The sequence below is a fragment of the Budorcas taxicolor genome, chromosome 9 (genome assembly GCF_023091745.1).
Source record: "Budorcas taxicolor isolate Tak-1 chromosome 9, Takin1.1, whole genome shotgun sequence".
In the NCBI taxonomy this organism is placed as follows: domain Eukaryota; kingdom Metazoa; phylum Chordata; class Mammalia; order Artiodactyla; family Bovidae; genus Budorcas; species Budorcas taxicolor.
The window spans coordinates 30222560-30239238 of record NC_068918.1 but is presented as its reverse complement, the minus strand read 5'-3'; the positions used below and the strand labels follow the sequence as shown (position 1 = coordinate 30239238).

The 16679-nt window shown below is 46.8% G+C and overlaps 1 protein-coding gene across 3 annotated transcripts in view; it reads right to left on the bottom strand.

Annotated features, from left to right (window-relative positions):
- Window positions 1–15540, bottom strand: part of FYN (FYN proto-oncogene, Src family tyrosine kinase) — a 214668-nt gene extending 199128 nt beyond the window's left edge. For all 3 annotated transcript variants that reach the window (XM_052646076.1, XM_052646078.1, XM_052646079.1), the window contains exon 1: window positions 15200–15540. The gene's annotated coding sequence lies outside the window, so the exon portion shown is untranslated. The remainder of the gene's footprint in view (window positions 1–15199) is intronic.
- Between the last annotated feature and the right edge of the window lie 1139 nt (window positions 15541–16679).

The window sequence follows — 16679 nt, the reverse complement described above, 5'->3', positions numbered from 1 at the left end:
AGGGGTGCAGGGTACACGTGCTCTCTCCCTGCAGATTCTCCTGGAGCGGGAGAATTGAGTCTCCTCCAAACCTCTGCCACCTCCATCCTCCAACCCAGGAAAGCATTTCCTCCTGCTGGTAGCCTCTTTGTACAATACACGCCACCTCTTCTGAGACCCGGCTCCTCAGCATCCACAAATCATTTTCTGCTAACAAAGCTTGCCTCTCTTGAATGAAGGCCTGGGCTAACTCTGCTCGCTGAAACAGGCTTCAAGGTCCTGTTTTGGAAGTCAGAAACTGAACAATGTCTTCTTTGTCTTAGGCCATACTCTGTCCTCCCCCTGAAGTAATGGAATCCTTCGGCTCAATGGGGGAGACTCCCAGGGCAACAAGAATTAAAAGGAAGGGAAAGTAAATTGAATACCAGTTCAAAATATTATCCCCACTAAGCCGGCTGGTCATAATGCAAGGTCTCAGGGGTCCCAGAACACTCATCCAGGATTTGTTAAAAGTGCAATGGACTGACATGCCATTTCTCTGGAGACACCATTTATACATAATTTGAAGCAAGGGCAGAAAGGGGACTATGACTTTCATTTTCTTGAATTCTTTATATAAGAATTATTGTCCTTACTCTCTATTCTACTGTTGAATAGATCCATTCAACAGGAAGCCACCTGGTTCAGCATCATTCGGAACTCTCCCCCTCCTAGGTTTCTTCTTCCCAGGGTGAGAAGGCCCTTGCGTCTCCTCCATATCCACTGTGTTCACCCATCCCTAAAACCCTGGACCCTTCCTTGCCTTATCCATCATCCCAGTTCCAGCTGACTCCCCTATCCAGCCATTACCTTCTCTGGGTGCTCAGTCACGTCTAACTCTTTGCAACCCCATGGATTGTAGCTCTCCAGGCTCCTTTGTCCATGAAATTTTCCAAGCAAGAATACTGGAGCAGGTTGCCATTTCCTACTGCAGGGGATCTTCCCGACCCAGAGATGGAACCCATGTCTTCTGCATCCCCTCCTTTGGCAGGCAGATTCTTTACCATGAACACCACCTGGGAAGCCCTTTCAGCTAATTCAACTGACACTTTCTTTAATCTCTTCGAGCATCCTCCTCATTTGACTATTCAAACCAACTCAACTGTAGGTCACCACAGGTCAGATTTTCCATTCCCAAGTGACAAGTACTACTAAGCAGTTATAAAACTGGGCTAAAAGGACCCGTTAAAAACACAAATTCCAAGGGGGATTCCCTAATTCTCTGTAATACTTTTTAATCTATTAACACATTATTCTATATTTTCCTGGCTGTTTGGGTTTTTTCTGTATTCTCCAAGTCTCCTCCCATCTCCAATTCTTCCAACCTTGGATGATGGCTCAGCCTTCAATTTTACTGAAAAGTTTTTCAGGACACTCCATGCTTTTGAACTCCTTTTCACATAAAAAATTTCACTGTTAGCTTCACCCATCTTGCAGCAATAGTTTAAAATCACACACGTAAAGTACTGTCCTATTCTTTTGTAGGCATTCAAACTTGCATTATCTTTCTTATCTTTCTTTCTCCTCCCAGGTTACTGCTAATAGTTGTCCCTATGAGGGCTATGGTGGGTTGAATGGTGGCCTCCAAAATATGTCCACCTGAAACCTGGGAATGTGACCTTATATGGGAAAAGGGTCTTTGAGATGTAATTAAGGTAAGGATCTCTAGATGAGATCATCCTCATTAGGGTGGAAGCTAAACCAGTGACAAGTGTCCTATTTACAAGAGAAGGCCACATAAAGACACAGAGAGGAGAAGCTATGTGAAGATGAAGGTAAAAAGTGTACTAATGGGTCTGCAAGCCAAAGAAAGTCAAGGGTTGCTGGCAGCCACCGGAAGCTAGGAAAGAGGCGTGGGACTCAAGAGTCTTCCTCGGAGTCTCCATAAAGAATCAACCCTGCTGACACCTTACTTTCAAGACCTCTGGCCCCCAGAACTGTGAAAGGAAACGTTCTACTGTTTTAAGTCACCCGGTACATGGTCATTTGTTACGGCAGCCACAGGAAATTAATACAAGGGCTCCTTCTCTGCTTAATGGTCCTCTCTAGTGGATCATTTCTGCATGTTCTGGCTCAGGGGAGCACAAGCAAGGTTCCTCCCACAGCAACCATTCTGTATCTCAAGCGCATGGGCGCCTTGCTGTGGGGGTGGAGGCTGGGGTCTTTCACCCCTGGAAACGACCTCTGTCGCAAGCAGGGATGTGAGATCAAGGGAGGGCACTGGGCCTCTCCTTGGGCCACTCTAGATGGGGGACTCTTCTCCCTATGGTATAGGTGGGCTGAGGTACAATCAGAGAACGTTTGGGGTGCAGTTTTCCAAGCACCAATTCTCCCTGCATTGCACTCAGGTGCAAACTGTCCAGGGGGGCGTCCCTGGTGGTGACTGCTGTCATTCAGTCACTCAGTCATGTTCGACTCTTTGCGACCCCAAGGACTGCAGCACGCCAGGCTTCCCTGTCCTTCACCATCTCCCAGAGCTTACTCAAACTCGTGTCCATTAAGTCAGTGATGCCATCCAACCATCCTGTCCTCTGTCATCGCCTTCTCCTCCTGCCTTCAATCTTTCCCAGCATCAGGATCTTTTCTAATGAGTTGGCTCTTCGCAAAGTACTGGAGCTTCAGCTTCAGTATCAGTCCTTACAAGGAATATTTAGCATTGATTTCCTTTAGGACTGGCTGGTTTGATCTCCTTGGAGTCCAAGGGACTCTCAAGAGTCTTCTCCAACACCACAGTTCTCTGGTGGCTCAGCAGTAAAGAATCCACCTGCAATGCAGGAGACGCAGGTTTGATTCCTGGGTTGGGAAGATTCCCTGGAGCAGGGATTGACAACCCACTCCAGTATTCTTGCCTGGAGAATCCCATGGACAGAGAAGCCTGGTGGGCTACAGTCCATGGGGTCGCAAAGAGTCGGACACAACCGTAGCAACTGAGCACACACACATGCATAAACTGACCCAAACCTCCCAGGAGCTACTGACACCCACAGAGGCATGCGGTTCTTCTCCTAACACTGTAGTCCTTGTAGGTTCTTAAATCACACCTCATCAGCCTTCACTGAGCAGTTCTCACCCTCATAAAGAACTACCTCCAACTCTCAGCAGTTTGAAATCAAGAATCTGTTGAAATAATAACCATAAGACACTGAGAATTATATGGTCAACCACACTCCTATGAAAAGAAGGGTGTAGCATGGCATACTATCTGTGCTTTGGCCCTAACCTGCTAATAGAATTAGAAGCTGGGATCATTGCATCTTCACCCAAGTGGGTAACATAAAAGATGGAACCTAAAACATTATGTGCAACCAAATTCTGGATTCTAACACAGGACGCTGAGGATCTACAGATGCATTGGATGTGATGTGTTATCTGCAAGAAGAAAATTTACTCAAGACACATCTCATTCCAGAAGTACTGAGAACACCCGTAAGACCTACCAGACTTGAAGCACAGAATCAAAATCATCCAGCACTTAATAAATGCACAGTTCCGTGTAGTGTTTCATGGCACAAAGCAAATTAACTGAGGTGTGCTTTCAGCCTTCTAGAAGCTTGCTACTGAAAACAGACAGTATTGACACTGACATGTACCAGAGTGACTAAACATGAACAAGCTGGATAAATACATGAAGTGGTGGCATTACCGGCTCACCAAGGGGAAAGTGCATTTTGTTAGTGGTGTGTGATCCCTGATATTTAAGGTGGTGGTTGTGGCGGTGGGGAGGCGGGCAGGAAAAGCTCTGAAATCATAGACGGTGCATAGTGAAGGACGGAAAAAAAGTTCACTACTGCTTTCCAAAGACCATAATGGCATTTCGAACAACAGTGAAGCATGAGGTCCACCCCTTCCCCTCTGCTGCAGCAGTGGTCCGTAGCCACAGAATGTGTTTTTAAGGCTCTCCCTCGGATACATTAAACCTGGCACCCAGGTGAGGGCTAGGCAGGGGAAGCCATTAATGAAGAATCAGAGAGCTTTTCACAGGGAGCTGAGAAGACTCTTAATGTGGGGCTGACAAACATCGCCTGTTGTGCTGTTGTGTCTTATATTACAGAAATGACTCAAGCAATCGCTCCCGCAACCATGGAAAAACATTTTGTAAGGCTTATTGTCAATCAGTCTTTTGAAGGGTATACAGAGGCTGTGGTTGGGATACAGTGTTAAATCATTACTCTGTAGGACCTAAAGTCTAAGATGGAACCCTCCTTCCCAGCTAAAGAGATTCTTCAGCTATGCCTGAATGCATGGGGAGATGGCACTCACGTAGCCATTGCTGGGTTTCATGCAGCCCCACACTTTCAGGCCCAGCCCTGTAGTCCATTCTGCCACTCTTTCCTCTTCCATCACTCACTGTCATATTTTTCCAGTTTCCTCCAGATTTTGAAACATTCTGCATTTTTCCCTGGTTTTGGACATCACTAGGCACTGTTGGTAACATCCTATACATGTGTGTATATATATATATATATATATTTTTTTTTTTTTTTAGTGAAAATCCTGTTGATGAAAACCTGATGACAGAGGGCAAGGAAGTAACTGTTTTCCTGACCATCCTCAATTTTTAACAAAAAGCTAAAGATTATGGACAAAAGAGCTTTAAACACACACCATTCTCAGAAGACAATGGTGGTTCCTAAAACAGTATAGCACAGTCCCAAACCGAAGTCACATGGGTCCATAGAGAGTGAGGCTGATGCCATCAGAGACTATAGAAGCTCAATATCCAAGAAGATGACAGCAGATGGCCAGGAAACTGGCTGCAGATTCCAGTGCCCTGCCCCAGAGTCTATCTGAATAGACACCTGCTGAGCATCTACACTATGAATGACAGTGTGCTACAAGCTACTGCTGCTGCTCCTGCTAAGTCACTTCAGTCGTGTCCGACTCTGTGCGACCCCATAGACAGCAGCCCACAGGCTCCCCCCTCCCTGGGATTCTCCAGGCAAGAACACTGGAGTGGGTTGCCATTTCCTTCTCCAATGCATGAAAGTGAAAAGTGAAAGTGAAGTCGCTCAGTCGTATCCAACTCTTAGCAACCCCATGGACTGCAGCCTACCAGGCTCCTCTGCCCATGGGCTTTTCCAGGCAAGAGTACTGGAGTGGGGTGCCATTGCCTTCTCCAGCTACAAGCTACAGGAGGACCAAAAAACCCCATCATATGAGGTCATGGTATGTTGAGAAGACGGGACCCACATATACAGATTTCCACGAGACCTGAACTCTAGTCTAAACTAAAGGAGGAACTGGATGTACGGACCGTGGGCAAGGCACAAAAATTCTCTGCTCCTTGGATTCCTCACATCAGGAACACATCCTCAACTAGAAAGCTAGGACGAAGCAGCTGGAATCATTATTTGCAAACCACAGGAGAGTGAAGGACATATCAAGAGAATATCGATCAGGCAAAGGTGCACACAAAATAAAGCCACAGAACTGGCATTTTCAAGCAGGAAACGGTGATAAAAGATACAGAAAGACAGAGTGTGACAACTCAGGCCCTTTATCTGAAAATGGTGAGGGGCTGCTTATATTTCTAGGAGGTCAGACAATAAACTAGATAAGAAAAAAGGTGAACCCCTCCCAACTCTGACAGCAAACGAGAGAAACCTTTAACATAAATTAGTGTTTTTCAAATATCCTTGCATGCATGTGCAACATATCACACGATTTCTGGAATAAAATTGAAACTGAAATAAGAATCAAATTTTACACGTGACAACATTTTAAATTGTTATTGCTTCCAGATACTACAATGTGTGGCAATGAAGGAACTCACTGGTGTTTATTTGCCTTTTCAGTAGAATTTAAATTGGGCAGAATTTCATAGAAATATAGATTCAGTAACTTTTTCTGAGGATTAGAAGAAGAAAAGGTTGGGAAAAGCGCCCTGGGCTTTGTTGTGGGAAAGGCGATCTGACTCATTTTTAATTTTCCATTAAAGCCCTACTTTTCAGTATAAAGCAGATGGAATCCTTATACAACTCCATGAAAAGCCTACTATTTTTGGGTACCTCAAAGATGGAAGCTCTGAAGAAAATGAAAGTGTTTGCATCAGATGAAATCCCACCAGCACATTCAAAAGGAGCAGGTACTTAGAAATCTTAAAAACACAAGGTAAGAGATCTTTCTGTGGTGGATTTCTGATCCCCAGCCTCCCTGGGCTCACCTCCCTCTGCCTTTGATGGATGATTTTCTACCCCTTCAGCGGCCAGCTCCCACCACTGTGGCTCACAGTCACTCTGCTTCTTCGTTCCTTGTCTTTCAGAAGCTGCCTCCCTGATGGGTTCCATCCTCAGGGCAATTCTCACATATAGAAAAGATGTCAGGGTTAACTCCACTCACCCCATACCTACTGAGTCAGAACCGGGCCTGGTACATGCATTCTCTAAGATCGTCAGAGAACAGTCATGCAACCATGGCCCCAAAGCCCTTTCCTTATCATGATATAAGCCCTGGGTTGACGTTTCCTGTTTGTCTCCCTGCCAGGGTGGATAGAAGAAAGAAGAGGGCCTATCTTCACTGTGTATGAGCTCTGAAGTACTGGGCTAGGAGGTGGTGGGCGCTGCCTGTAGCCTCACAGTTCGTAATCTTGTTGGAGAGATGGAACAAATTTAGCATTAAGAACATTGGTTCTGGATCAGACTGACTGCCTGGGTTCAGAGCCCAGCTCTCCTTACTAGTTGTGTGACCCTGGCTAAATCACTACACCTCCAGGCCTCAGTTTCCCCATCTGTTAAATGGGAATAATAACAGTACATCATGAAATCGTGCTGGATGTTGAGCTGGCAAGTCAACCACAAATAAAACAGAGTCTGACTTCCAAAGAGCTCCCAAGTCAGGAAAAAAGGCCAGTATCTTCCTACTGTCCAACCCAGCGGACCCACTCTGCTTTATAAGTTAGTCTGTGACAAGGGTGATGACGAGGTGGTAATCAAGTGCCACGGAGCCCCAAAACAGGACCAAGAGGGGCTTCCCAGAAAGTAAGTCTTCATGAAGTCATCAGAAGAAGCAGGGCTTCCCTGATGGCAAAGGTACTTTTCCTGTCCCCCAAAACCTAACACAGAAGTAACTGCAAGGCAAAAGCAACAAGGTTTGAAAGTACACAGGGAACAAAGAACAGTTTTGGAGCAAAAGCAGGTGTGAGTTTAGGAGCCAGACAGACCTGGCTTCTCTAGTAATTAGCTGTGTGACAATGGGCAAATTACTTTTCTGAGCCTCAATCTTCCCATTTGACCAATGCAGGTAATGCCTGCCTCATCTAGTTGTGATGACTAAGTAAATTACTGTATGTAAAGCATTTCAGGCCTCCAGGATTCAATAACAAAGTCAGGTATGATTATTATTCTGGTGTATTTAGGGAGGGGTGAGTGGTGGTGTGGTGCTGTGTGCTTTTTTATACTATCACAGAGATAGGAATACAGATCAGAAAAACACAGTTCTCAGAAAAGGCCTTCTGAATTGAAATTAGCAATGGGCTAAAACTTTCCCACATCTTATTTTTCCCTCCCTCAAACTTACAGTTAATGGGTGCTCAATACACATTTGCTCAAACCAACGGGTGCTGCCTGAGGACACGGCGGGGACAGGGCGGAACAGGTAATGATGACCTCTGCACCCGAGAGCTCCTGAATCTGTTTCATGCCCTGAGCGAGGCATGACGCGGGTCATTCAGGAAGCAGGCCAAGACGGATGGGAAAACATTCTCATCCAAATATTACAACTCAGACTCTTACAAACGCTGTTAAAATTTCATGAGTCAGTAAGCATTATCTTTTCTTCCCACGTTTTTATTAGACCATAAATCCATTCAATTTATACCCTTCCAGGATTACTGTGTTCTAATCAAGTCCAGAGTGCCACTTATTTGGAAGCTGTCTGAACTTCATGTCACCCATGTCCATTTGGATAATACTGTTCAGGCTTCTTATGTGTTTTAGTAGCTAAAAATTAGATCTGCACAACTAGAATCACTGGAAAAAAAAATTATATTTCTCTAAATAACCCAAATCACCCTTTTTTCATAGGAACCAAGTGCATGAAATTCATAATTCGTGGGATTTTTTCCTACTCCTACTGGAGTTTATTTTACCTTCAGAAAGTCACGGTGACTTCTACAGTCAAACTCAAGGGACATACCCGCACACTGTAGATAGGGTAAAATTCTGGTTATCTGACTAAAACAAAGACATTCTTTTATAGGGCTAACTTCAAAGCACTTTTATGTTTTCTATTCTCAACAATAGAAAGGCTTTGCACTTCTTAAGAAGACTTACTAAAAATGCCATCATACTATTTCAACTAATTTCCTATGTTTTCCAATAATTCTCGACTCAGAACTGACAATCACTCAAATCTTTCTAAAATGTTCAAAATCTCCTTTTCTGTACACAATACATTTTCATCCCTTCCCTAGGGGATATATGAGTTAGATGTACATGAGTTGTATTATAGATATACATATGTGTATGTATAGATATATACATCTATATATGTATTAACAGCAGCATACACATTGCTTTTCTATATGTGGGATACTAAGTGCTTTACATGGATCAGCTCATTGACCCCTCTCAACAAGCCTCTGAAGTAGGAACTCATTTTAAAGGTGAAGACAGGGAGGCACAAATAGATTAGGTAACTGGGCCTAGCTAGAAGGGGTTGCACCAGGCCCACACCCCTCACCGGGGCTGAAAGGGTTAAAACCTGGCTTTAAGTGATGACTTCGCCATCTTGGACAAGCCAGTCAGCCACTCTGCGTTGTCATTTTGCCTCACAAGTGAAATGGACGAGCCGGACTACATGACCTCTAAGTCCCTTATGGTTCTAGGTTCTCTGGGTTTTGCTACATGTTTCTACCTTGGTCTGGGGAGCCGCAGAGTTTTCGATTTCTATGGTCACACTGCTCTGGCTGGATACAACACCCAACGGCACTTTTCATTCTCAATCCTGCTTACCGTCAGGGGCACAGCCCTCCCCTCCTGCGGATCAGGGCCCCCTCCCTCCTTGGTGAGCCTAATCCTCTGGCTGCACCTCTCTCATTCAGGGCCTGGGCACCTCCGCTCCCCCGGCTCTCTCTCAGCCCTGTTTGCTCTTCCATTCAACACACTTCCTCACTGATACTGTCCATATCCACAGCTCCCAGTATTTTGTAATATGCTGCTAACAGATTTATATCTGATTTATATCTTACACCTCAGACCAGACCCATCTATTCAACTGCCTACAAGATACCTTGACCTGAAAGTCCAAAGTGTCCATGATAAAAGTCATCATTAAAATACCCGCTCCCTGTTCTTACTGCACTGCTTGTCTGCAGGTCTTTCGCCACCTACTCTCAAGGACCCCCCGCTTCTGCCTCTCCGCAGCCCCACAAGATACTGTCTCACCCTCTCTTATCCTGGCTCTCTTGTTCCATCCCCAATTCAGTGCAGCACTCCATCAGTGGCTCATCTGAGTTTCCATAACTACCTTAGCTACATAGATGTTGACCTCCTCTGGTCAACAGCCCATACTGCGGCCGAACAGGTCATAAAACAAATCAGACCAAAGCAGCATCTCTACTTGCAACTGTTAAACAGCATTTCTGGAAAAAGTACTTTTAAGAACGTTCTCAATTTTCCCACCAGTCTCATCTTCTCCCTCTACCACCCCCACCCACTCTAAATTACTTGCAGTTACCTAAAAAGTCAGGCTTCCCTGATAGCTCAGTTGGTAAAGAATCTGCCTGCAATGCAGGAGACCCCAGTTTGATTCCTGGGTTGGGAAGGCCCCCTGGAGAAGGGACAGGCTACCCACTCCAGTATTCCTGGGCTTACCTGGTGGCTCAGCTGGTAAAGAATCCGCCTGCAATGTGGGGGACCTGGGTTCGATCCCTGGGTTGGGAAGATCCCCTGGAGAAGGGAAAGGCTACCCACTACAGTATTCTGGCCTGGAGAATTCCTTGGGATTGCAAAGAGTCGGACATGACTGATTGACTTTCACTTTCTCTTTCCTAAAGTCTGTGCATCTGCATCCTCGGCTTCTCCTTCCAGGTCAATGGCCTTCACACAACACTCAAATGGCCAGTTCCTCCTCTGGCTTTCTCTGCCTGGCCACCCCAATTTCCCACCTCCCTGTGGAGTTCATGCTGCCTTGCAGACCCAGAATCATGGCAGTTATCACTGTGGTCAGAGCCTTCCTCAGGCAGTTCCTTAGGCAGGATTACAACTCTTTGCTCCTGAGGCATCTAGTTCAATGTCTGGCAAATGGTAGATACAACGAATGAATGTTGCTTGATGGGTAAATGTGTAGGACGATTCACAAACTCTTATAGACCTATCTGTGGGCCACAGAAGGATCCATCCTAAAATAGAGAGTCACACTGAGTAAAAGTAGTTCCAGAATCAACATGCTTTGCTTTCCCATTTTTAGATTTTTTTTTTTTTTAATTTCCTAGGTTAGCACCAGGGTCTAAAATGGAAAGAATGGCAATAGGAATTGACATTTTATTTTTTATTTAAATATAAAGTTATGTCTCCCAACAACCAAAAGAATCCATTTCCAAAGTATTTATGCCACCCTCCCTTATGGCATGTAACACATTTTAATCAATATCATCATTATGTCCATATGTATTATCTTGCATATTGCCTCGTGGCTAAGAGCAAAGGCTCTGAGACCAAACTAACTGGACCTGAATCCTGACTCTACTGCTTACCAGCCGTGTATGATCTTGAGTCAGTTATTTAACCTCCTTTGCTTCACTTTCCATATGTAAAATGGAGATTATAAGCAAAGTACTTCATATAAAAACAACCTTGAAGTATAGTTAGGCTTCCAGGTGGCTCAGTGATAAAGAATCTGTCTGCCAATGCAGGAGACACAGGTTCACTCCCCGGTTTGGGAAGATCCCCTGGAGGAGGAAATAGCAACCTGCTCCAGTATTCTTGCCTGGAAAATCTCATGGACAGAGGAGCCTGGCAGGCTACAGTCCAGGGGGTTGCAAGACAGTTGGACACAACTTAGCGACTAAACAACAGCAGCAATAGTTGATTTACCATATTATATTAGTTTCAGCTGTTCATACCATTATTAAGATTAGAGCTTAAACAGTGCTTGGCATATAGTAAATGCTCAATAAAACTAGCTATTATGTATTATTTTTATCTCCTCTAGCAGACTAAGCTCCCAAACAGCAAGGACAGCAGAAGTATTCATTTTCACAATCCTATCTTCCAGTGCCTTGCACACAATAAGATATTGGGCTAACGTCTACAGAACTGATGAATATAATGAACTTTTTATAGCATACACACAGGGCGAAAAAAACCCACAAAAACTGGAGAAGGAAATGGCAACCCACTCCAGTATTCTTGCTTGGGAAATTCCATGGAGAGAAGAGCCTGGCGGGCTGGTCTGTGGGGTCCCAAAGAGTCGGGCATGATTTAGTGACATACCACAACATAGCAAAAGTATGTGCATTACTAAGTCTGATGACTAGTACGGACAGAATTGCTCCTGGGGAGGCCCGTGGAGAACAGGGGCTATCCAAAACACCAGTGATTCACCTGGCTCTGGGAACTCAATCCCACGGAACATGCAGGGCTCACAGTCACCCACCCACTCAAGACATCTGCAGGCTGGAGGGGACCCTGTCAGGACTGAAGAGCTGGGCAAGTGAGGCTCTCTTCCCACGAACATGGCCTGGGGCAAAAAATCTCTCCTCTAGAGTCTCTTTCATTTCCTCTTCCAATTAGAGAAGGTAGGACTGTGATTTCTAAAGACTCTCCTGGCCATTCGGGAAGTCTATAAAATAAGCAGATAACAATCCAGGCCAACAAAGGTAGCACTGGAGAGCCACATCAAAGTCAGTACCATAGCCATCAGATCACTGTATTACAGGGAATAACTGGGTGGGAAGTGGCTACTAGAAGCAACAAAAAACCAAGGTTTTTGGAAACATGTTTAAAACGTGAAGGTCTGAACTTGTAAAATCAAAAGTCTGGCAATAGCAAAAGAATGAAGGCAATAATGGGTAAAGGCTCTAGGTTTCCATTTAATTCTCATCAACCTACAAAGTCCTTGAAGGCAACGACTATGCCTTGTTGAGCAGCACCACATAGCAAAGTTGGGTGTGTGTGTGCTCTGACTTTTTGCGACCCATGGACTATAGCCCACCAGGCTCCTCTGTTCAAGGAATTTTCCTGGCAAATGGGTTGCCATTTCCTTCTCCAGGGGATCTTCCCAACCCAGGGTCTGAACCCAGGTTCAATCTCTTGTGTCTTCTGCAATGGCAGGCAGATTCTTTTCCACTCGTACCACCTGAGTTGTGGCATATAGCAAAGTTGCTGGCCCCAAATACATATCTTCTTGACTTTTTTTCTAGTCATATGATGACTATTTCCCAGGATCCCTTGCAGTTTAATGTGGCCATTTAACTATCCCTCAAGTAAAGGCTGTAAGCAGAAGTGATGTGTGTCATTTCCAGGCCAGGGTAATTAAAAAGTGGGTCCATCCCCTCTACTCTCTCCTTGTGCTTCTGCCAGCTGAAAGCAGATTACAATGGAGCGCCAAGGCATGGTGGAATTTGGAGCCCAGAATCACTGCATGGAGGAAAGTCACCCACTGATCAGAAATACCCATTTTGAACTATTACATGAGGAATAATAAACATCTCTTACTTTTGAGTCATTATATTTTTGCAGGCCTATTTGTTATAGCTGCTAATATTAGCCTAATTAAGCCAGGTGCTTAGCACATACCAAAGACCTAACACATTTGTTGAAACAAGACCAGGTTCCTTCTTTCAATGTGTTGATCAACTAATGGTGGAAATAGACACGTGCCAACCATAATGCCAGCTGCTGAAGTGTGAAAGCAAAATTGGAGGCATGGTGATTTGCTTGAAGGGGAAAGGAGGAGAAAGCATCCCAGAGTAGAAGACTTTTGAGCTGGGCCTTAGGTTTAACAGAACCCAAGCAAATCAGATGGGGTTAGGAGATTTCAGACCCAGGAGAAAGCAGAGAATAAAAGTACAGAAAGCAGAATATGCATTTGTTCACATTCAACCTCACCACTCTCTTGAACTCGGTCAACAGAGGGTGAGCTTATTGTGTACTTTCTTTCCTGGGTTTGGCCAAACAAACAAGGCTTTGTTTTTTTGTTTTGAACACTACCCTCATTAACCCTTTTGCTTTTTTTAAAATATAAAATGTTCCAAGATGAATGTCCTTAGAAAGTTCAGGAGTAAATGTTTAATGAACCATAACAATTCTTCTCTAATAAAATTCTTGAAGAACTTGAGACAGTTCTATTACTTATAACAGTCAAAGAGCCATGCTCTTAGGAATCAATGGGTTCCACCTAAGTTTTGACATTATTGATTAAGCATGTAACAGTCACTGGCTTACAGAATGGAACATTAAGCCCCCAGATTTACATTTACATTTCCTTTTTAAGAGGAACATCAAGCAGATGGTTTAAGAGATCAGGCAAAAGATTCTCTACCTTCTTCGTTCATAGCTAAGCGCCTCCAACACCTGAGACAGTTAACAAAACCACTTCCTCCAAAAATCAGTCCCTTCGTCTGAAAGCACAGGACCCGAGGGGCAGAGGGGCAGGGACTTGGGAGAAAGAGCACAAAGGGTGGAAAGTACGGCAGTGGCTTGGCGGTGAGAGGAAGGAAGTGGCTGTCTGAAGGGTACCCTGAAGCAGGGAAGAGAGACACAGTCCCCAATGGTCTTCCAAATAACGACTTACTGCTGTGTTAGCAATGTCCCCAGGAGCTTCTTTAAATACAAGGGTGAAACAACCATCACTGGGTGGACAAGACTGCATTTCAAATGACTTCAGTCCTCCTTAGACTTGAGAGAAGCAAGTTAGGCTGCCTCACTCCTAGCAAACATCAATATAACTCTCTTTTGGAAACAAAATTCTCCCTCTCCCACACCCATGTATCCTACCCCCTGCCATGAAAGGGAGTTAAAACTGGGCAAGGGAGGGTGCTACCCTGAGAGTAAAGCAACTCTTCAGACAGCTGAAATCAATTCCCCCTTCAATCTAAGAAGTACTGCAGCCACCAGTCAACACTACCGGTCCATGAATACAGCAAAACGGCAGCACCTGCCACCCTGCATCTGGGGCCTTTTATTTTTTGGTAAATGTGGCAGGAAAGACTCTCAGAGAGAAGATCGACTGCTTTATCTGAGCAAAAGGGAAGCCCCAGGGAAGAGAAACAAGAAGCATCGCACCCACCCTTGGGCACTTTATGCGTCTCCTCTCTGTGCACTGAAAGGGCTCTTTGTGTCACACACACACATACACACACACACCCGGCGAGTCTGTGTGATTTATTGGTGGGAGGAGGGGCGAGAAGGGTGATTTTATTATCCCTCTTCTCACTCAGTCCCAGCAAATCTCCGCCGAGGCCCAAGCCTGGTGGCCTCTTTCTGGCTCAGTCCCCTCCGCCTGTGGCCGCAGAGATAAGAGAGGGGAGGCGACCAAACAAAAACAGTCATCGATCTAGGGAAGTAGAGAGGAAATCCAGAGAGCTGAGAAGGAAGGAGAAAGGAGCCTGAGGGAGCAGGAGGGGCGGAGGGGTCAGAGGAAGAGGAGCTAAGGCTCCAGCACGGGGGACTGGGGAAGGGTGGGTGGTGGCACAGGAAGAGTCGAGGGGAGGATGGGGGAAGTGCAAGGGAGGTGCCAGAAATAAGCTGGAGGATGCGATGGGAAAGGCGACGGCCACAGGAGGAGGAGGCCGAGAGGTGGAGGAGTGGGGCAGGGGTGGAGTGGGGTGGGGAGGGAAGCAGCACGGGGCATCAATTATTAAGTGATTACATCATCCCTGACATTAAAACAACACACACAGCCCGGGTCCCCGCGGGGGGCCCCGAAAAGAGGGCGGAGGCGGAGTCTGGGCCAGCCTAGCCACCCCCCAAGCCAATCCCTATTCACACCCTGAGGAAATGGACCCCCCAGCCCTGCGCTACCTCGGGGCTGCAGGCCGCAGAGGTGTCCTCCGGAGGGACCACAGGAAGACTCCAAGCGAGGCCAAGTCCCTGGCAGCCCCGCGGGGAGCCCCAGAGGCGACGATGGCCAAGAGACTGCAGCGCCGGGCCCCGCGGCGGGGGCGGCGCTGCGCTCGGCGCCCGCGGCCCGCATCTCCGCAGCATCCCCGCGGCCCCGCGGCGCATCCCCGGCCGCTTACCTGCGCTGCGCTCAGGCTCCGGAGCCCATTCACATGGTCCACTCCCCGCCTCCTCCGGCGCGGCCGAAGCGGCTCCGGTGGTTGCTCGGCGGGCCCGGGAGCCGGTGGGCCTTCTGAGAGTGCCCAGGGGGCGGCGCCGGGTGTCCCCGGCCCGGCGACCGGATCCCTCCCAGGCGCGGGCGGCGGCTTTGTGTGCGCCTGGGGAGCCCTCGGTGCGCGGGGTGAAGCGCCGCGCGCCCGGGCGGTGATGGACGCGCGGCTCCGAGGGCAGCCTCTCTTCTGCTCCCTCGGCCGGTTGGCGGGCGGGTCTCGGCGGCCTTCGGCTCGCGGCGACCCCTCCTCCTCTCTCGCGGCAGCCCCCTCCCCGCCGGCTCCGCTCCTGACAGATGGCGCAACTGCAAGGACGCGCCGCCGCTGCCGCGGCTGCTCCGAGCTACTCGGGCTGATGCTCCAGCCCCTCCAGCCCCAGCGGGGAGTGAGGGAGGGCGGGAGGCCCCGCGAGAGTGGCAGGCTCCACTGTCCAATCAACGAGCCCCTCGGGAGCAGCGGGCGGCGACCATTGGTGGTTGAAGCGGGGGCGGGGCGGCGATGGGTGGGGCCACCGAGTGGGCAGAGCGTTCCGGTGGCATTGGGCATCCTGGTGTGCTTGTGTTGTAAGGGTGTGAGAGGGGATACTAGATTGGAGGAGTTGTGCGTGTGTGTTTTTTAAGGTTTACGTGGACTTGAGGTAGTGGGTTAGGGTAAGGAAAGAAGAGGAGAGTGTGAGCTTCAGTTTCTGCTTTGGAGAAGGTTGCAGCCGCTACTGCAGAAAGGCATCTGCCATTCCCTCACAACCATGGGAACCTGCCTTGAGAAAGGGCTATCTTTCCTTTCTGTTGTCGTTTAATTTGAAGGTGGGAGAATAAATTGGGAAACTGTTAGGATGATTAAATTGTTTTCTCTGATCAAACCGAAGAGTGCGGAGCAAGGGAGAATCCCATCACAGAAACCTGGAAAAAAGAGAAACCTGGAAACGCACGGTTAATATTATTAGTAATTATAAGGAGGGGGAGGAGGAAAAGGAAGGGGATAAAACGGAATAAATTAGAATGAACTGATAGTCTTCTGATATATGTATATATATACAAGCAAAGTCTGCAGGAAGTATTAGGGAAATAGGAGTAGGGGGTGGAGAGGGCAAGCGACTACTAAGGAATCTGCAATCACAGAGTGGGTATTTGTTTGTATAGGTTTTTCCAAAAGCATGTTTAATTGTAGCCTTTGGTTGTCTTTGGTTTCTCATGAATTCGGCCTTACCGTGGTTTTTTCTTTTGCTCAGATTTTCCTTGATGAAATAATAGCTGGTTTAATATACAACTGGGAGTGCATCAGTCTTTATTTCCTATCCAGCATTTCTATGGCAGGATGTAACTCCATTAAAAAAAAGCAAACACTTCAGCTTCCTGATTTTCTTTATAGGTAATTCCTGTTTACTGAAAGT